Below are 22,797 nucleotides of genomic sequence, written 5' to 3'. Positions count from 1 at the left end.
TTTGTTTATTTTGCAAATCTGTTGCCCAGACAGCAACTACACTCTAAGATAGTATGCAATGTAGCCTGGTGTTAAGTAACCTTCAAGACCAGATCACTTGCTACCTGGAGTCTAGACAGGAATTTGGAATTTGTTGATAGTGCCAGCGATAGCTTGGCATACTCTTCGCCAAGAACTCCGTGGGATTTTTAACGTTCACCAACTCATGGGTGGCAGACAGGACACCCAGCTCAACGTCCATCCGAGGGACGGCAAACACATTGATGAATCATGGCAAACACCATGAGGACTCTGTAGCTGGGTCGGTATTCAAATACAGACTAGACAGCTCAGAGGTGAGTGTACATACTTCGAGGCTATCATGCCAGTCTGAATCTGCCACTGAAAATAAATGTGATTTTTTTTCATTTTTTATATGAACGTCATTGTAATTCACACTGATGTCTCCAAATGCCCTTAGTTAGTCTCGCCCCAAATGGATTTGGCAACTATTATAACGCCCCTGTGTGTGTGTGTGTGTGTGTGTGTGTGTGTGTGTGTGTGTGTGTGTGTGTGTGTGTGTGTGTGTGTGTTACAATAGACCCTCGAGAACACCACCAGGTAGTATGTGCTTTCAAATTGTGGTATCATTAAAATTATGAAGGTCCCTATACATGCCAAAAGTCCGTCACTGGGGGCCACTAAAATTCATTGGGGAGGGGTTCATGTAAATGGGAATATCTTTGTCAAGACTCAATCAGTTTTCAATATTGAGGTATCATTGGCTTTATATTATAATTATCTTTCAGAATATGTACAGTGATTGGAAAATATCCTTTGCCATGGCATCACTCGAGGTAAAATAACACACAAATTCAAATTTTCTGACTTTTGCTTGTGCTACTCTCATGTGTAGATGCATGGTGTTTTTATATTTCCACTGGTACATACATTTTGGAAAACAAACACGTAAGAAAGCATTATCCTTCAAACATTCATCGACATACTGAAACAAGACACCGGACTGCTGGATAGGGACCGTTTCTCGTCATCTGCGACTGTGACGACGCCCAATGATGATGATTATCCTTCAGAAGGAAAACTGCAACTGTTACTTCACTAAATTAATTTAGCATGCACTTTAGGTCCAGTTCATGGAAGCATGGAAAATGTCATCTGTTGTCACTTTCAGTCAGCGTCTTCATCAGTGGACTCGAGGACGGTCTTTGGATTCTCACAAGTTTATTGGGCCGTACGTGCACAAGCTTCTGCGCATGACATGTTATTGGTTCTGCAGGTGCAGTCGGCTCGGCGACATGCTGACTTCTTGCAGTGACAGACAGTCAGCTCCAGAAGACCCTGTGGTGTTGGATCTTTGGTCATGAGCACAGGCTGCAGCGAACCATCTTGAACTTTACAGCCATGTCCAGTAGCTGGTGACAGACTCTGTGTAGGTTCCAGTGCTTTCTTCCATGCATAAGCTTGGTAGTTTCCTCACTTCATGTGCCGCTGTCAGTTGTTGTCGGTCAGGAGGAGATGTTCATTTCGTTGTCCCTTTTGACAGAACAGCCAGTATCTGACATCATTCACTTTCCTCCTTGTCCTCTTTGCTGTTGAGTAGATTGCACATATGAAGGCTTCACCTGCTTCTCAAGTGCTGTTAATGAGGGCAGGTTCTTCTCCAAGCTGTCCCAGATTGGTGCGATGGTCTTTGCTGCCAAGTAGGACATTGAGACCCTTTTTCGTGCCGAATCTTGAGAGTGCGCTGTTTGAAGCGCACTCTGTGAGTAAGTGAAAGCTGAGTAAAGTATAGCACAGCTCAGGTCCAAGTTCATGTGCCAGGCTGTGGATAGGTACAGTGCCTTCAGAAAGTACTCACACCCCTCGACTTTTGTCACATTTTGTTGTTTTCCAGCCTGAATTTAAAATGGATCAAATGTAATTTTTTTGTCACCGATCTACACAAAATACGCTATAATGACAAAGTGAAAACTTGTTTTTAGAATTCTTTTTACAAATTAATTAAAAATGAAAAGCTGAAATGTCGTGCATCAATAAGTATTCAATCCCTTTGCTTTGACATTTCAAATTGAGCTCAGGTGCATGCAATTTCCTTTGCTCATCCTTGAGATTTCTCTACAACTTAGTTGGAGTCCACGTGTGGACAATTCAATTGATTGGGCATTATTTATAAAGAAACCCACCTTTCTATATAAGGTCCCACAGTTGACAATGCATGTCAAAGTGGAAACTCTACCATGAAGTCCAAGGAACCGTCCGTAGAGCTTTGAGATAGAATTGTGAGGAGACAAAGATCTGAGGAAGGGTAAAAAACAATTATTAGAGTGTTTAAAGTTCCCAAGAGCACAGTGAGCTCCATCATTAGGAAATGGAAAGAATATGGAACAACCCAGACTCTTCCTAGAGCTGGCCGTCCGACCAAAATGAGCAACTGGCAAGAAGGACCTTGGTCAGGGAGGTGACCAAGAACTCAATGACCACTATGACAGAACTACAGACTTCATTGGCTGAGATGGGAGAACCTGCTGGAAGGACAACAGTCTCTGCATTGCTTCACAAATCTAATGTCGGCTTTATGAGAGAGTGGCCTGACAGAAGCCACTCTTGAGAAAGCACATCTGGAGTTTGCAAAAAGACACGTGAAAGACTCTAAGAGCATGAAGGAAAAGATTCTGTGGTCTGATGAGATGAAAAATGAACTCTTTGGCCTGAATTCAAAGTGCTACGTCTGGTGGAAACCAAGCACAGCTCATCACCCATCAAACACCATCTCTACTGTGAAGCATGGTGGTGGCAGCATCATCTTGCTATGGGGATGCTTTTCAGCAGCAAGGACTGGGAAACTTATAAGGATAGAGGGAACAATGAATGGAGCCAAATACAGGCAAACCCTTGAGGAGAACCTGCTTCAGAGTGCACAAGACTTTAGACTGTGGCAAAGATTTATGTTCCAAAAGGACAATGACCCCAAGCATACAGCCACAACAACACCTAGAATGGCTTCAGAACAAGACTCTGAAAGCCCTTGAGTGGCCCGGCCAAAGCCCAGACTTGAATCCCATTGAGAATCTGTGGAAATAATTGAAGAGAGCTGTTCACCGATGCTCCCAATCCAATTTGACAGAGCTTGAGCAAATGTTCAAGGAATAATGGGAGAAAGTCCCCAAATCCAGATGTGCAAAGCTGATACAGACAAACTCAAGAAGACTCGAAGCTGTAATCGTTACCAAAGGCACTTCTGCAAAATATTGACTCAGGGGTTTGAATACTTATTGACGCAAGACATTTCAGCTTTTCATTTTAATTAATTTGTAAAAATTTCTAAAACATGTTTTCACTTTGTCATTATAGGGTATTCTGTGTCGATTGGTGACAAATATTAGTAAATTTAATCCATTTTAAATTCAGGCTGTAACACAACAATATGTGACAAAAGTTGAGGGGTGTGAATACTTTCTGAGGGCACTGTATGCACCTCACTGTCCTGGACTCCAGTACAAAACCACAGTTCCTAACACTGGAGGTTGCTGTGGTGTGTGGTACAGAGGACAGCCACATCTGTGTCAGGTGACTGAATCACAATTCTTTTGTGCTCATGAGAGGCATATTTTTCATGTAGCAATAGTCGTGTGTCTGCCTCTTCATGATCTGACTTGAGGGCCACTATGTCTTCGCAATGTCCTCTGATGACGAGCACTGACCTCTGAGCGTTCTTGAAGCCAACAGAAATGACAAGCTGTTGACTTTCAAGCAGATTGTCTTCACCGAAGTGGCAATAGGTGTCTGCCAGGAAGGCACACAAGTTCACTTTTTTTTGTACATTTCCGATGTACTTGAGTCACTGCTTTGGAGTCAGAGACACTTTGTAATTGGAGGCCCTTGGATTTTCACCTCCAAGGATGGAGAGGTTTCTCATTTTTCAGCTTTGATTGGGAGGCTGAAGTATTTGAGGAAGACAACATCAACTCTCTCATTCTCTCTCATTCTCTCTCTCTCTCTCTCTCTCTCTCTCTCTCTCTCTCTCTCTCTCTCTCTCTCTCTCTCTCTCTCTCTCTCTCTCTCTCTCTCTCTCTCTCTCTCTCTCTCTCTCTCTCTCTCTCTCTCTCTCTCTCTCTCTCTCTCTCTCTCTCTCTCTCTCTCTCTCTCTCTCTCTCTCTCTCTCTCTCTCTCTCTCTCTCTCTCTCTCTCTCTCTCTCTCTCTCTCTCTCTCTCTCTCTCTCTCTCTCTCTCTCTCTCTCTCTCTCTCTCTCTCTCTCTCTCTCTCTCTCTCTCTCTCTCTCTCTCTCTCTCTCTCTCTCTCTCTCTCTCTCTCTCTCTCTCTCTCTCTCTCTCTCTCTCTCTCTCTCTCTCTCTCTCTCTCTCTCTCTCTCTCTCTCTCTCTCTCGCAGCCTGTGGCTAATGGTTGCATCACTGGTTGGGACACGGCTATGCTGCTGATGCAGTGTCCCCCTTACCAGTACACTGGTACTCATTTTGCCGACCTCGGAAGGATGACAGGCTGAGTCAACCTCCTGGTGTATTTTAATTCAGCGGCCAACGGGGCTTGAACTCAGGACCATAGGATCCCAAGCCACCACCTTAACCACTAAGCCAACACCAGGCTTCATCAACTTGCTGACAACCATTCGAATGTAGAGGTGCAGTGATCAGGCTGTAGTACTTGAATGCCATTTCACCAAAGTTTGCTGCACCAGCGGACTGTTATCTGTAGTAGCGGCATTGCATTAAATATGTGGGCAGTAGACATCTTACTGGTTGTGACTAATTGTGGCAGATTAATCTGGATATCTACCTTCTTCTCTTGCTTATGCTTCAGTCACAGCTCGGCGGCCCGTAGGGTCTAAAAAATCAACGGCCACTAGCAATTATAGGGTGGCCGCAGTATTTCCACGGTCACACAATGTAGCAGTCACATATGTTTTAATTTTTCGGGGAGCCGCACAGGGTATTTAGAAATTGTGGAGACCGAAAACGTGGGGGTGCCGTACAGTCTTTGATTTGATGTCGCACGGTGACCTTAGGGCGTCCCTGCGGCGGCCATATAATTTTCAAGGCAGACGCAAGGTAGCCTCAAGGTGCCCGCAAGCCGACCGCAGGGGGGCCCTAAGGCGAACGTGCGGCCAGACGGACGGTAATGAGTGGGTATATATAACAGTTCTTTTTCATATGTATATCATATCTTATATCTGTCATATATATTGTGGACCAGTTTATATACAGATGGCGCTGGTTGTTCCTCAACGGCAGAGGCTGAGCTACCTGCGCATGCAGCTGAGGCGGGTGCATCGTGGCAAACACCTATACTCCGATCTCTAGCGGTAGCGCACGGTGGACGCACGGTCGACGCAGACTGCCACAGAGGCCATACGTAGGACGCACGGTGGGCGGAGGGGAACCGTGCGTCGACCCTGCGTTGCCCGCAGGTAGTCACACAGACCGCAAGACCACCATACGGTGAACACAGGGACGCCTTAGGACTACCCTACGGCGACCTTGGAAATAGTGCGGCTGCCTTAATTTTTTGGGGGTTGGCAAAATTCATTTTTCATTGATAAGAGCCTACGGCAGCCGCACGAATAACGCAAGCCCACCGTACGCCCTTCGTACGGTCGACGTGGAACACATCAACGTCATGGCTACAGCTTGTCGAATTGCTACGGCCAACCTAGTAATGAAAAAAGTTATAACTCCGCGCTTTAATTCCACGGAGACCCCTATGGCCTGCAAAAGATAGGCATACAGCGTAGGGCCACCCTGAGGCCACCTCAGAAACTCTGCGACCGCCGCACGTTTCTGTCAATTCAGGTGGGGGGGGGGAGGGACGGCCGCCGTATCCTAGCCGTAGAGCAAATGTGACTCAAGCTTTATAAAGGAGTACGCTCTTGTTGGTTTTCCTCAAACTGCCATCGGGATGGGCCAGGGGGAATGGTGCTGTTGATAACTCGTAGCTGAGAACTTCTCTCAGATTGATGTCATGTGACTTTGCTTCATTCACGAGGTAGCCAAAAAGTTCATTGTCAGCACAAGGAGTGATGACTTTGTCATCAGCCATTTTTCACTGTTTTCTTCTTGACTAGTGTGGGAAATATTTTGATCTTCAGGTTTGGCAGGGAATCCCACAATGTTACTTCATTGGTATTCAGTCTCTGTTCAACAAATATTCTCATCTGAGCAATGCTAATCTTAGAGGAGGTGAGCAGGCATGCTGTGGCATCTGGGGGAATCCTGATTCCTGTAGTAATGTTGACCAGTGGTGGAATGCCATCATCATCCTCATCCAGGGAGAATGGAGCAGTCATAAGCTCTGATGTGATCACAGTCAGCAGCTTCTGAGCATCACCTGCATCTCTCCACCCTCTTTGGTGCTGCTTCGCTTCTCCGTGGGTACCAACACAATATGAGTACTGTATGGCACACATCTCCTTCATTGCTGTTGTGATGGCTGCTCATTCATGGCATGGCAGTAACCATCATTCCAGAGTTCCTGGTCTTTGACTGATGCCTGTGATGCCACTGCTTGTCTTGCTGTCAAGGTTTATGGACTGCTCTCGGGCCACGTCAGTCCACACTTGAGCAAAAGGCTGAGTCGATCGAATGATGCCATGGTTCCCAGACATGAAGTCCTCATTGTCGGCAGGGTGGGACTCAGACAGCTGGTTCATGTCAGCCAGGTAAACTGGAAGCCACCTGGAGTCTATTGGTTGGTCCATTGAGAAGAAGTGAAGACTCATTTCAGAAGTAGCTGAGAGATGCCGAAGCCAGTCTCCAGTCCTCTTTGCCTTGCTGAACTGGAGAAACAGCTGGGACTTGCCCTGTGCCTCAGTTTGGAACCTTGTGAACTCTGACTCTAATGTGGTGATGGCATCACACATCCTCAGCATGGTGTTCTGGACATATTTCTCTTCTTGCAGGGCTTGTTGCTATGCAATATCTTGCTCTATCACAGCATTTTCATCCACATCACTGCCCTCTTGCTTCGAGAGTCACTGCGCGAGGGCATGCCACAACAGACGAAACATGGCCTCCATGATGATCTCATGGGCTTTCACTCCATAATTGTAGGACTTCCCTTTCAGAAGGGTCGAGGTTGTCGAACTGCTATCCATGCCAGATTCCACCAGCAGATCCTCGATGCATGACATCTGGTACTTCTTTCCCAGAACAGCCAGATAGTTCATTGCAGTGTGGAAGCCTCCAATGTGTATCACCATGTCTTCAAACTCTTTTGGCAGTTGCCACTGGATCTCTTTGGCCTTCACATAGATAGTAAGGTCAATGCAAAGACACTATCATTCTGGTCAAGAGATGCCATCATGGACTGCACATTCTCATGATTGTGTAGACAGTGCTGAACTCTGTTGGGGAGCCATCAATCATAGGGCAGTAGCCAATGCTTGTGCAAATGAAAACACAGGAGTGAACCACAGCATTGAAGCTGCTCCAACTGGGCACTTTTTGCTGTTCTGATATGAGGAGAAGAGCTCCACCTCAAACAGCTTCATTGGTGTCATCATTACCAATGCCCAAGCAAGATCCATCATTTTAGATGCTGAATGCAGGCTCTCAGTGCATTTGAACCATCGGCTTGAATCTTCCCGGAGAAACTTTCCGTATGCACTATACTCTCTGATGAATTGGCACATTCCAGTGGATTCAAGTGACAGTTTCCTCTTTGTTTCCTCTGTGCTCGCTGATAGAGGACCAGTGTTGTGGCATTGATTGTCCTCTTTCCATCAAGAGTCTTCATTAATGTCATTATTGTCTCCTGCCACCTGGACAAAGATACCTGGGGCAATGTTTGATAGCAACAGGATATCCTCTTGGCTCCCATATTCTTTGCAAGGCTTTTGTCCATTGCCTCCACATCATCCTAGGAGTCACAGTAGTCCATTCTGCTGAGCATGGTCGGTAATATGCCTGGTGTTGGCTTAATGGTTAGGGTGGTGGGCTTGGGATTCTAGGATCTGGAGTTGAAATCCCATTTTACTGTTGAATTAATACCAGATGGGGTTGACTCTGCCTGTCATCCTTCCGAGGTCGGCAAAATGGGTGCCAGCTTTCTGGTATCCTGTGTTGGAGTGACGACCTGTCCAGGATTGTGCCAATAGCCAAGGAGACAGCTTCGGCAGCACCAACGCTCTGTATAGAGTATGGTCCCAATGGATAGATGATAGGTAATGAGCTGCTTGACCTCATCATATGGCGAACTGCAATTCCCAGGACCACGTGCTTAGGCATGTTAGTTTTAGCATGAGACACACAATGTACGACATCCTGAGCCAGCATCAGAATAAGTCTTTCATCTGATAACTTGCTACACTCTGGCGATGAAAACTCGTCTTCACCTTTCTTTTCTGGTTTGGCAATAACCCAGCATAAGCAACCTGTAAAGATTGTTTGGTATGACAGATTTTGATTTTGTCAGGGTTAAATCCATGATACTAGGTGGCTGGACTGATATGCCTTGGCAGTCATTGATCTCTGTCTTGAGTTTGGAAGTGCGATACAGCAGTGGTACTCTGTCACAGTCATCCATCGCAGTTGGGAGCTTTTCTCGAGGTACTCCCATGGCTGTTGCGGTGTTACACTGGTAGGCAAAGTTTTTTTTTTGTATACCTTGTTGAGGCTCGTATGAGAGCTAGCACACAATGCACAACAAGGGGGCATGAGACAAGAGGCGCAGAAGTGGGAAGGACAAAACAGTGGGGAAAAGAGACATTGGGAGATCTGTGGAAGGGAGAGGGATGGGGCAGGGAACACAGGGTATACAAGATGGACATTACAGGGATTTTCAGGAAGGAAAGCAGGGAATTTGAAGGAGGTGGGTTTGGGATGGATTAACGGGGGTGGAAAAGATCGAGGATTTGGATGAGGGACGATAAGAGGCGGTAGTGAACAGCTGTTTTGAAGGCCTGGAGGGAAGAATGGGATTGAACAGAGTGAGGGAGTTTATTCCAAAGGTGGGGAAAAAGATGAATGAAAGAGTGAAGGTGAGCAGTGATTTGTGATTTTGGTAGTTTTACCAGAAGGGAATTGTTGGCGGACTTTGGTGCCCTGCGGAAATATGGTGGGGGCAAATCGTAGACACAGCGGGGGGGGGGGCGAGACCGGAGAGGAGACGGTAGAAGACAGAAAGATGACCGACCTGTCTGCGGTGAGATAGTGAGAGGCCCAGGACTCAGCAACATCGTGGGAGATGCCAATGATCCGAAATGCCTTCGTTTCCACAGCGTGAAGCCGAGAAAGGTGGGAGGCAGGAGCACCAGCCCAGAGGGGGAGAGCAGTACTCCATCAGGCTGTGGACGAAAGCTTTGTATGTGGTCAGGAGCTCAGGTGGGCCGAGGAAGGACTTTGCACGATGGAGCATTCCCAGTCGGAGACTGGCTTTGGAGGCCAGGTTGGAAATGTGGCTTTCCCAGGAAAGATCGTGGCAGATCGTGAGACCCAGAAGCTTGAAAGAAAGGACTTCTTCCAGAGGATTGTGGAGAAAGTGTATGGGGGGGGGGGGGTTCCAAACGGTCCTTTCAGAGAGACAAAGTGAGTGTGAGATTCGTCAGGATTGAAAGAAATGTTCCACGTGTTGGACCAGTTTGTGATTTTACCCAGATCTGCAGTGAGCGAAGAAGTTGATGACATCCTGAAGGGATATGGAGCTTGAATACAGAAGTTTTGACTTAATGCGATCATATGGCTTATGGAAGACAGTCATTTCCAAAGTGCTTCTGTAGTTGAAGTTTGAGTCGCTCAGTGGTGTAACTTTTGACTGTCACTTCCTCCTGTCCACGCAAAAAATCTTTGTATCTGTCCAGCAGCATTGACATGTCAAAGGCCTTTCAACCATCCAGGTCAACAGAGATATCTTCAGCCAATTTTTTGAATGCTGTATCATAAGAAGTTTCCTGTCTTTCTTCATGGAAGCCAGCAAACTGCAGATTAGCCTTGTTGATGTGCGAGGCATGGCAAGTCCTGTGATATCCAGCTTTGGCTGTGACTATATCATTTACACTTGGCGTAGTGGCATGCGTCTGTAATCCGGCTCCTCGGAAGTTGGGGTTGGGGTATCGCTTGAAGATAGGAGTCCTGCGTTGTGCCACGCTCATGGATGGTACAAAGCAGCCTGGCCGATACAGCAGCACTCAACCCTGATTGTCAGGTCAAGCCAGATCATATCTGTGACTTGCGAAGGGCATCATGCAAAACCCATATGAACCTGTTCATGGTTGAGTGTTGGCGACTAAACCGGCTCCCCCAACTTGGTCCCCCTGGTGTGGAGAGTGTATGGACATGGACACCCCGCAGGATTAAATATCAAATGTGCTAAAGGGCAGATGAGCTCCTTTTGCGGCAACGGTCATTCATATCTGGTGCCAACTGCGTTTGTGGATGTCCTCCTGCAGTTGGTTACCCTCCCTAGGAGATTGGTGGCAGGATTTGCACTCCAGCTACCACAAAACACCTCACTCCGCAAAACATAATGTAGTGTGTATCCGGGTGGTGCTGAGGTGTTGTCCACCAGATGGCGGTCTGCTCAGGTTAACCTGAAGTGGTTCCTTCAAGTGGGTGCCTGGAATGTCCTATCCCAAAGAGATGGGGATGGGCCAGACATCTGCCTGGAGGATGGCCAGACGAAGGCCCTTGGAGTACCGGTGGAAAGTGGACTCAGCGATACTCCCAATTTTTGTATGTATGTATGTATGGATGTATGAATGTATGTCTGTTTGTATGTAGATCATTACTGACAGCACCAGCAATCTGCAGCATGTCCTCATTGCCCTTTGTGGTTGCTGTTCGCATAATTGTTTCACAGGCTTGGAAAATACTGATGATGGTTTACCCTTCTGTTTGTTTTCTTCTTGCAGAAGAGGCACATACGTAGTCCAGTCAGTGGATGCTGACCGGGACCTGGACACCCTGGAGGTCTCTGTTGAACTTGCATCAGACTGCGTGCTAATGTTAGATACTTCTGATGGTGTCGATGAGGATGCAGATCTTCTCCTGCGCATGTAATGCAGGTTTTCTTTGCTTGTCCATATTTCATTGCAATTTGAGTGCCATTGAACATCAGCACCTGACAAACTATCTGGATCAAATTTCAAATGTTTGAATACTTCATATCGTCAGAGTTCCAGTGCTGCAACAAGTGTTTGTATGGAAATATCTCCGGCTTTTCTCAGTCTCGCTTGAGTCCATATAACAAACTATGCACTTTTGAAAGTTTGCCAGCTTCTCTCTTTTCAGAGGTAGCAGGTCGAATACCTCCTGACTCTCTGGACTGGCCATTGTTCGAGTTGGCTCATTGGATTCTTTCAGATGTTTAATCTGGAATGACAGATTAGAGCAACAATGTTAACCCACAGCATGTTTTCTTGTCCTTATCATAAACATGGCATTTTAAAACTTAAAAAAAAAAAAAATTATCCAGTCAATCATAGAAACCCCAAAATGGACTAAAATAGAAAAACATATTTTATTGCTAGTCCAGAAGCAAGGTTCTGAGAAAAATGAAATCATTCAACACCCACGAGAGAAAAGGTTTCACTTGACAGGGTGGTATACTCCAGAAGTATACACACAAGTATACACACCCCTAAATTTTTGGTGGCCGCAGTAACAAACCATTGGTATGTAAAGTGGCCAGTAGAATTTTAATGACACCACAATTTGAAAACACATACTACCTGGATGTGTTCTCGAGGGTCTATTCTAACACCGTCAAGTCAAACTTTATCAGTAGGGGGTGTTGAACGATTTCACTTTTCTTCAGTCCTTGCTTCTGGACTAAATGATGTCTTTATGACGTCATAATTGCATATGTAGAACGCCACATCCGATTCGTATGAAAAATTTTGAGGGTCATCTAGCGATAAAATGGTCCACAGAAAAAAAATTCATGACATCATTGGTCACGTGATTCGGCAGCCATATATACATATTTTTTAAACCTTCAAAAATCTTCTCTAAAGTGGCTGAACAGATCGAGGTGAAACTTTACATGTATGGCCGCCTTTCCATGAGGAACAAAACGTTCACACATTTGATGTCATTGGTCACATGGTTTGGCAGCAATATTGGATTTACCCTAAAATTTATAAAAATCTTCTCCAGAACGGCTGGACAAATCGAGGGGAAACTTCACACAAGTGTTCCTCAAGCCAAGAGTGTACAAGTGGCACATAGCAAGTACTCCTCATGGGGAATGAGTGTGGTATTTTTATGACGTCACAGGTGCCTTCGTTATGATGTCATAATTGCATATGTAGAATGCCACATCCGTTGGGCATAAAAATTTTTGAGGGTCATCTAGGGATAAAATGGTCCACAAAAATTTTTGATGACGTCATCGGTCATGTGATTCGACAGCCATATTGTTGTTTTTTTAAACCTTCTCTGAAATGGCTGAAAAGATCAAGGTGAAACTTTGCACATATGACGATCCATGATCAACAAAAGGGTCACACATATGATGTCATACCATAAATACACAGTTTGGCAACTATATTGGACTTACCCTAAACCCTATAAAAAAGACACCACTCAAAAGAAGTCCTGGCAAGGGTTTGCAATCTCTGATTGCTCTTTTTCTTGTTATTATTATTATTATTATTATTATTATTATTATTATTATTATTATTATTATTATTTTGCCGATACAGAGCTGTCAGTTGCCTATACACCGCCAAAATAAAGGTATGTGTCAGAAGAATGCCTTGCATGCTTGGAACAAGATTGCCTGTACGGCGGGTACTCTGCTAATGTGACACAATAGGATGCATGGTTGATGGGGTATATGGGCCATAATAGCAGTGGACCATAATCGTAGCGTGTTCAGTTAACAATGGTATTTTTCTTCAGAATGAACACGCAAGGTGAGACTATGTGCTCTACTGAGTGTCATTCCAGTTTTGCATGTGATACATGTACAAGTTCCTCTGTGAGCCTTTGTAACCGTTGGGGGTGGGTGGGCTATGGAGTGGAGATCTGAAGCTGCAGTTTTCTAGCAGAAGACAAAAACAAAAGCCAACAAAAGTATTAATTTATTTACACTTATGCACATACTTATGTCCAAATGACAACGTGCCTGGTAGCTTGGCTGCATCCTTACAGATTTCACGTGCAGCGTAGCCTCGGTGTAAACATAATGCGCATCATGCAGACCAAATTAAAACAAAGTTATGGGGATGGCGTGCGGACTTGCTAGCCAAACGTACACCGCACATGTGGAGGTATGTACAACGATGCCGTGCTCCAAAGCAAATAAACACACAGCCACGGTTTGCTTTCTGCTGATGGACAAATCATCTGCTTCCCTTCCCCTTCCCTCCTGTTTGTCACCCCCAGGGACAAAACATTGGGATATTTCACACTTTATGCAGGTTTTTAGCTGCTCTGTGGTGGAAACTTGTTTCCTGGAACTTATGATAACTGCTCATTTAATTTCAAGACCAGTGCATGAAACGCGCTGTCATTGCCAAGTCTCATCCAGGGACCAACCGGTTACCCACACACCGTTCCTGTGGGTCACATATCATGTAGATGCTGCACACTATATATGGAAGAGAATGGATCATTAAGTTCTGAGCCTGGCACAAAGTCAATGACATTAAATAAATTGTTTCATTCTTCTATATTTTATTTCTTTACTTCTATGTGGGATATATATATATATATATATATATATATATATATATATATATATATATATATATATATATATATATATATAGTTACGGTTGTGGAAATTCGCAAACCACCATTCAGGTCCCGTAGGTGAGATATCTCTGTAAGTACATGTGTAGTTAGCCCCAAACCCGTTGTTTAGAGGGAATAAATGTGATTCATTCGGGCTGCGACGCTTTGAGATAGTCGTTTTTCTGTTCTATCTTTATTTTGAACCAACCACGTCTCAACCGCCATCACACAACAACTACCAACCACAACACCGCTTCACAACAACAACAACAACAACAATAATAACGCCAACAGCCACAATCTTTACCTTCATAACTCGCTCCCGCAAACATCGCATCACCGCCATTCCAAACGGCACCATGGCCATAAACCACCAACAAAAACGCTCCACCACCTTCACCTCTCTCCTTCTGCGGCCATTCCTGCACCACCTGTGAGCACGGAGCGTCAGGCTGTCCTGGGCTCGTACGGGACGCGCGCCGAACCGCGAGTGCAAAATGCGGCCTTTCCGAGGAGAATTCGGATCAGGAATGCTACACGCCCACTTCTGATCCGTCCAATCAGCAAGCGCGGGGTGGTTTGGCCCCACCTCCAGGTGCTTTGGTGTAGAATCGAGATATGCAAATTCTAGGATCAGGGGAGGTTCACGCCCCTTTTTCTCCATCCAATGGGCGAGCGTGGCTCCACCCCCGAGCTCGTTCTGATCCAGAAATTTGCATATGGGTTCTCCTGCCGGCCTATAAAGCGCCGAGCGTGGGGTGAATCTGGGAGAGTCAGTTTTGGAGAGCAGAGTGTGGCAGCGGCAGAGTGTGGCAGCGGCAGAGTCGGTTTGGGTCGAGTCGGTCTCGGTCGAGTCGGTTTGGGCAGGGTCGGTTTGAGTGGAGTCGGCCTTGGAGGAGCGGGGAGTCGGCCTTGGAAGGGCGAAGAGAGTTTTGGGGCAGAGTCGGGTTGGAGCGCGGAGTGGAATCGGGAGGCGAGGGCGTACAGGTGGTTTGCTGCAGTTGGCTGAGGAGAATTGGGGAAGAGACCGAAGAGCTTGGGTCCGAGGCAAGGAAGACGGCGGTCGGCGACGAGGTCGCGGTGGAATCGCTCGTCGCGGGACCCAAGCAAGCTAGCTATACTCTTTCCCCAGAGCATCAACAATTCCCCCCCTTTTTTCCCCCGCGCTGAGATAGTGCGAAAAGGGGGCCCCGTTCCCACCCCACTCCAAGCAGTGCCAACGAAACCCGCGAAGGAGCACGAAGTCGGGGCACCGCCGCGCTGCCACATTTGCGGCTCATAACAAAGACACGGGTAGGATCCACCCGATCTCGCGGACCTGACCGCTCTTTCAGGTCCCGCGCAAATATTGGCCCACAGGCCCCGTCTGCCCCCTTGTCTTTGAGGGTGGCCCTTTTCTTTTGTTTCTGTGTAAACGTGTGTGTGTGGCGCCAGTCTGGTGAAGTAAAACTGTTTAAGTGCTGCCGTGTGCTCGCGTAATCGGTAGTATTTCTGCATTGTTGTGTTTCTTTTGTTGCAAATGCTTTATGTGCATTCTGTTTAATTGTATATGTGTGCTCTCCGTGTGCCGCGGAATAAATGTGCATCATGTTGAACTGTTTTCCCATTTCGCTTCGTCTTTTCTTTAATTGAATCTCCATCTTGCTTCACGTAAAGGGTTGGTAGTGGGCTTAATATGCCCGATAATTAATCGGAACCGTCGAGGCCGACGATAACACCGCTCGGTTATCCCGATAGTACGGAACGGATCGCTTAAGTGGCCCGTGTCCGGAGTCGACCTGCGGCGAGGTGCGATCGCCCGGTTTACCCTCCGTGTGGGTACTTAGGTAGGTCGAGTTTGGCGAACAACCCTATCCCATGTGGGGGGCTGATTGACACGATCATGGTGAGGCCGAAAGGCTCACCCGTGACTAGCTCCCGGCGTTGGTCTGAGAGGGTCATGACAGAATTGTCCGTCCGGTGGGCGACGTGCTGCGATTCAAGTTACGTGGCCGTTCGCACGCCGGCAGGCGCGAATTCGCAACAATATATATATATATATATATATATATATATATATATATATATATATATATATATATATATATATATATATATATATATATATATATATATATTTACATACTAGCGATACCCATGCACATGCACGGGATAGCAGTACAACATAGCTGGTAGCAGAAGACAGACCGTACACGGGGAATGACAAAAATACGCATTGTACAAAATTCAAGTGGTACTATGAAACGCCAAGACTTCCCAAACATTGTTGGAATGTCCGCTAAGTGCCACAGCAATTTCATAGGGATCGTGTGGCGGCGAGCCGAGTTTTTAGTTTTCAAGCTTGGTATTACAATAGAGATATATATATATATATATATATATATATATATATATATATATATATATATATATATATATGTGAAAAAGACCCACTCACATCTCTCACCTGTGAATTGAGGGAATAGCCAATCAGCTCTCACCTTATCAACTAAACCCAGGTGGTTAGGATTATATAAATAATTGACACCTCCCACACTCTTTGAGCCAAAGCTGCTGCATAAAGCAACCAAAGAAGGCATACACAAGGAAAGTAAGGAGTGTGGGAGGTGTTAGTTATCTATATAATCCGAGCCACCTGGGTTTCGTTGATTAGGTGAGAGCCGATTGGCTATTCCCTCCATTCACAGGTGAGAGCTGTGGGTGGGTCTTTATTATATAAGTATTGACTGCTTTTGATGTTTGCACATGGTGCATGCTTGAGAGCCTCATTGGAATGCATCGCTGGCATCGCGCGATGAAACCGGTCCGGCGGCTCAGGGGGTGTGGAGCATTGGGATTCTCTAATGTGTACTATATGTGAATGTCTTTATAGCTGTGGAGGAACTCTGGGAAGGGTTTGACAGAGGAAAGCGCTTACCTTGTGTAGGCCGTCTTGATTGCTTTACACAGCAGTTTCGGCTCAAGGAGCATGGGAGGTGTTTTCATATATATATATATATATATATATATATATATATATATATATATATATATATATATATACACTTGGTGAATGCACCCGGAGCTGCCCGGGTTATTTTTGAATGAATTTCGATACATATGCTTGACGCGAGCACAGTATCAGTTCCCGATTGGGCCATGGCAGTCATCGGCTAAGGGGGTTGATGAGGGGGAAACACACCCCCTCCCCCCCCCCCCCGGCCGGCCGAGGGGCCTTGCCACATAGCCTATAACCTTCCCGGGGCCCATCCCGACATTTTTTTTTCAGTGGTTAGCACCTATCTTTCACCTTTCAGGAGATTAGCCTGTGCAGACAAACAAACAAACAGACAAACAAAACTTAAAATCTTATGTTCGATATATTGTATATGGTGTTGGCCCCATGTCAATCGGCTGAACTCGAAAAATTAACGTTACGAAATCAGGTAATGACGTCATAATTTGGAAACCGGAAGTCGGAAGTACAATTCTTTTACATCGGGACACTCCTGGGTATATGTTCTGTCAGCATGTGAAGTTTGGTGAGGATCAGTCCAGTACTTTTCACGTGCATAGGTCACAGAGAAACACACAGACACACTTTCAACTAATATATATATATATATATATATATACATATATATATATATATATATATATATATATATATATATATATATATATATATATATATATATATATATATATGTGTTGTTAAGGATTCAGCGGTGGCGGGATTCTCACCCGACTCTTGGGGCCAAACTGTTAAAGATTCGGCGCCACCCTCACCACCGCCGTCTCCGGGGTTTATAACGCCGGCTGGCTCGGCACAGGCCTCGGGTCACGCATCTTCAATCGCGATACCAACGTACCCCTGGACCTTACCAGTTGTGGAAATAGACCCCGGTTACAGACTGGTTTTGTCAGATGCAGAGCGTTTTCTGCCAGTCTGTAACCATTTTGGTTTTATATACCAATCGAACGGATCGTTCCTCAACGCGACACAAATTAATCCATAGCGGCAACTTCATATGAATCAGCCAGATTTATTGGGGAACATCGGGGAACACAACACAAGCAAAATATTCACAACAATGTTTTAATTAACCTATAACCCGTTCTTAACTAGGGAACTACGGATTATGGGTTTTGAGGGGGTCCCTACCGAGATATACCTTAAACAACATGCACACAAGACATAGACAGCATGCAGACAAGACAGAGTACTTGGTGATGTTTCATGGACGAGAGGAAAGTGTCAAAAGCACGAATTTGGCTCATAACAAGCGGATGTCCACGGATTCGAGCCCCCAAGCTCGAGCACACCGCGTGTCAAAATGGCGCTCGCCCTCCTTCGTCGCACCGCACGCGGCCTCCGCGCGCTCTGACCCCGCGTAAGGTCGACGGCACAAGACCGTCAGATCGACGGTGGGTTTCAGCTGGTTTCTCACAAGGTCCAGCATACAAGTCCAGGGCTGGCCTGTTCACCAGACAAGGCCAAATCGAGGTGCCGGACTCTGACAGGCTGGGTCCATGGGATTCCAAGACGTCGTCGAGCCATGAGGTGAGTCGGGACCGTCAGAGGCTCCGTCGTTTCTCTCTTGCCTTCCCGCCTCAAAGCCCGACTGCTCGACCAGCAGATCGCGCCTCTACACTCGTCGTTTCTCTCTTGCCTTCCCGCCTCAAAATCCGACTTCTCAACTCCGTCCTCTCAGTTCTTTCCAACCTTGTCTTTTTTGGGGCGCGCCCCTTTATGAAGCTGACAAACTCCTCCCCTTAGTTTCACTTCCTCTTTTTGGCCACTCCCCCTCTCAGCGCTGGGCGGAGTCTCGCCCGGAGAGAGGAAGGAAGAAGAAGGAGCTCTCAATCCACCACCACTGCACAAACAAATAACAGCCTTTGACACCTCCGACACACATGTAACGTCAAATTACCGAACAACCTGACTAAACATGCATTTAATGGGGGATCTAGGATAATCCTATATTTAGTAGCATATGAAGGGCCATTTCCATAAATATATATATATATATATATATATATATATATATATATATATATATATATATATATATATATATGTAGAAAATAGCAAGTTCAACACTTGGATGGAAACATTCAGGCAGATCATATAATTTAGGTTTCCTCAACATGAAATCCTGAATGTGAAAGCTGGACACAGATTTGTCAGCAAGGGACTCTGCATGATGCTACCCTCCATCTGGAGTTAAAGGCGTGAAGCTGGCTCTCCCACTGGGAATGTGGCCGTGAAATACCCAATGGTTATCTTTCTCAAGAGTTGGCCATTGCACCATGTTTAAATTTCAATGTGATGTTCTGTCAGGAGGGCTCTTCCTTGGTCTGTAACCGCTGTGATGGCCCAAAGAGACTCAAAGCCCAATAAGTCCTTGGGCAACTTGATGTCAAAGGGGGCGCGCGGTGACTCACTTACCAGTTTGAGCTGCTCGAGTTGAGGACCAGGATCAAAAGGCTTTAATGCTGGAGGCATCAAAGTGGGACAACATGAACGAATCGCACAGGGAAAAAAATGCTCGCATGTTTGTAACGACGTCAAAAATGGAGCCTGAGAGAATACGTTTCAAGTCAAGAGATTATGTTTACATTCATGAAACAGACAACATGTGCCATTAAAATCTATAGATCCGGTAGACTATACTTGCAATCTCAAAAACCCGATAATCTCAATTATTAACAAGAGGCTTAAAAATATTATGGGGGTGGCAGGATAACTCAGAGGTATGCACAATCACCTCTGAGCTGTCCAGCATGGGTTTGAATATCGAACCAGCTAAAAACTGTCTTCCTGGTGTTTCGCCTGCAGGGCATTTCACCAATGTGTGTGCCCATCCCTCAGATCGATGCTGAAGTGGGTGTCGTGTCTGTCACCATTAGATGATGGACGTTAAAGATCCAATAGTGTCTTTTGTGAAGAGTATGCGAGTTATTGCCAGCACCATGAACAAATTATAAATTCCTGCCCAGACCTACAGGGGAACTGCATGAGTGGCAGCGCTGTACCCCAGCAAATGTTACTACCTAAAGCCATGTGCTGCACATGGAAATAAAAAGAAGTGAAGGCACTTATTGTACCACTCAATCAACCATATACTGTATGTGTATATATATATATATATATATATATATTATACATATATATATATATATATATATATATATATATATATATATATATATATATATATATATAAAAGACCCACCCACATCGCTCACCTGCGAATGGAGGGAATAGCCAATCAGCTCTCACAAATCAAATAAATCCAGGACGCTAGGATTATATAAATAATTGAACCCTCCCACACTCCTCCAGCCGACGAAGCTGCTTAAAGTAACGGAAGAAGACTGACACAAGGTAAGCGCTATGTTGTTTCGAACCCTTTCCAGAGTTCCTCAACAACGATAAAGACATTCACACATAGTGCACACGTGAGAATCCCCAAAGCGATACACCCCTCAGCTACTGAACCGGTTTCAATGCCTATTAGCGAATCATAACTGACACACACACACACACACACACACACACACACACACACACACACACACACACACACACACACACACACACACACACACACACACACACACACACACACACACACACACACACACATATCTACACGAGGTGTGTTCAAAAAGTATCCAACCTTAATTTTTCGTGCATAAACAAATGAAGCTTGGGAGGCGTGGTTTGGTACACGTATGTAGGCGATCCTAATTCGTATGCGTGAATATTTTCCCACCTGCAGAAGCTGTCAGTCGCCGACAGACCGCCGATAAGTGAGGAAGTGTAAGTGAGCGCCGTCGGATTTTCGTTTTTGACAAAATGATGGATCACTGTGGTCTCATCGCCAGTGATCATTGTGTTGAAGAAGGTGGGATCGCTGTTCACAGTCTCCAGCATGTCCTGTGCGATCTCCAAACGGAGTTGCTTCTGCTCGATCGTCAGCAGCTTTGGCACGAACTTTGCTGAGATTCTCCTTAAGCCCAAATCCTCAATCACAATGGAATGAACGGATCCAATGCTGACGCCCGCCTCGTCTGCAAGTTCTCTGATCGTGATTCGACGATCCTGCATCAGCAGGGTCCTCTCTTGGTCAATGACGATCTCATTTCGGGATGTTGAGGGCCTACCAGAACGTGCTTCACTTTCCACTGATGTGCGACCATCTTTGAAGCGGTTGTACCACTCTTTTATCTGTGTGGTGCCCATTGCTTCGTTCCCGAAGGCCTGTTGAATCTTGTGGATCGTTTCCACTTGGGAATCGCCAAGCTTTACACAAAATTTAATGCAGTAGCGTTGTTCAAGTTTTTTCTGTCATTTTGTCAAAAATGAAAATCCGATGGCGCTCGCTTACACTTACTCACTCATCGGCGGTCTGTTGGTGACTGCCAGCTTCTGCAGGCGGGAAAATATTCATGCTTACGAATTAGGATCGCCGACATACGTGTACCAAACCACGCCTCCCTAGTTTCATTTGTTTACGCACGAAAAATTAAGGTTGGATACTTTTTGAACACACCTCGTGTATATATATATATATATATATATATATATATATATATATATATATATATATATATATATATATATATATATATATATATGTATATGTATATGTATGTATGTATATATATATATATATATATATATATATATATATATATATATATATATATATATATATAGCCTGGTGTTGGCGTAGTGGTTAGGGTCGCGGCTTGGGATTCAAAAGGTCCTGAGTTCAATCCCCATTGGCCACTTGAATTAATACACACCAGGAGGTTGACTCAGTCTGTCATCCTTCCGAGGTCGGCGAAGTGAGTACCAGTGTACTGGGCCCGGTGTATGCCCCGGTTAGAATAGGTGTACCATATCCCTGTGTCGTAAGCGCGACCAGGGTTGCGTCAGGAAGGGCATGGGAGCAGCCAAAATAAGAAGATGTGTGTATATATATATATATATATCGTTACGAATTCGCCGGTTCCGATGGCCACGCACGACCGCTTCAGCTGAAATGCAGTCGCGTGCCCGCCGAAAGCCGGAATTCAGTCGTAGCCTTCCGGATAACCCCGAAAACCCACTACGGGTGCCTTAACGCACCATAAACTTGTCAATATCCTGTCCGCGTGGTACAGGGTCAATCACCGAATCTCAATATACCTAATTATCCACGCAGACAGAAATTCCGAGAATTTATACCTCGACGGAGACTTGTACGGAACGAGCCGCAAAGCACGCTCGTCCCGTGTGTGTTTTGCCGAGCGGTTTTAAATCGCCAAGTTCCGTTGGACCAAATTGTCATGGTTATCGGCCTTAATAGCCAGCTAATTCCCCGAACGCGTCGTGGCAGTCAATGGTAGGAAAGTGACGCAACGAGCAGATGTATTCAAACAATGGGGAATTTATTTTTCAGCAGGCAAGCAATCGATGGGGGAATAGGGACAAAACACGAGCAAAAGCCTACAGCCAATGTATTCAATAATGTACAGTCATTTACTTAATCATTTCTACTTAAGAGAGACAAGGCGCCACTGACTTTCGTACAAAACCCAAGGAAAAGAATATGGTTCATGAGCCTTAAATGGTACTCAGAGCCAGGATGAGCGAAGGGCTCCGAGAGACTGGGCTGGTTACCTGGTCGCCCCTGGTGGCGACTCGAGAGTCTTCGGATGGCTACCCCTGTGTCTGTTCCACCTGGGGCGTCGCAAAATGCGCCAGTCGTTTGAGCGGCTTGAGCAGCTTGGCGGGCGGCTCTCCTTGGTCGCTTGGCCTTCCCCGCGGCCTGGTCGATCGGGCCTGGCCGACGACGCTTCATAGGAGCGAACGGGCCTTGCTCTCTTAGAGTTGATGTTCTTTCAGGACCCGCTCACTCCTCAGTGTCGCTCGATGCCCTCAAGGCCGTCTGCTCGGACCGCCGAGCTCCGATGCGCCTTCCTCTCTTCCGTCTCCCGACTGCCTCTGGCGATTCGACTTCGCCCTTTTTATAACGGGGGGGGGGGGTGAGCCGCTCTCGGTTTATTCACCCGAGGCTGGCGCCACTTTCACCTCTGCCCTTTCACCCCTGCTGGGAAACCCCATCTCTTATG

At 45.9% G+C, this 22,797-nt stretch overlaps 2 long non-coding RNA genes across 2 annotated transcripts in view; one reads left to right on the top strand and one right to left on the bottom strand.

Annotated features, from left to right (window-relative positions):
* Positions 1 to 22,797, bottom strand: part of LOC147027733 (uncharacterized) — a 166,803-nt gene that overhangs the window by 3,979 nt on the left and 140,027 nt on the right. The window lies entirely within an intron of this gene.
* LOC147027735 (uncharacterized) overlaps positions 10,625 to 22,797 on the top strand; it is a 43,724-nt gene continuing 31,551 nt past the window's right edge. The window contains exons 1-2 of the long non-coding RNA XR_015057236.1: positions 10,625 to 10,680; positions 10,860 to 11,003. This is a non-coding gene — a long non-coding RNA (uncharacterized LOC147027735). The remainder of the gene's footprint in view (positions 10,681 to 10,859; positions 11,004 to 22,797) is intronic.

This window comes from Eptatretus burgeri, chromosome 4 (genome assembly GCF_056783735.1).
Source record: "Eptatretus burgeri isolate ZD-2024b chromosome 4, Ebu_testis_v1, whole genome shotgun sequence".
NCBI lineage: Eukaryota > Metazoa > Chordata > Myxini > Myxiniformes > Myxinidae > Eptatretus > Eptatretus burgeri.
The sequence above is the reverse complement of the archived record's forward strand: the minus strand, read 5'-3'. Positions and strand labels throughout refer to the sequence as shown.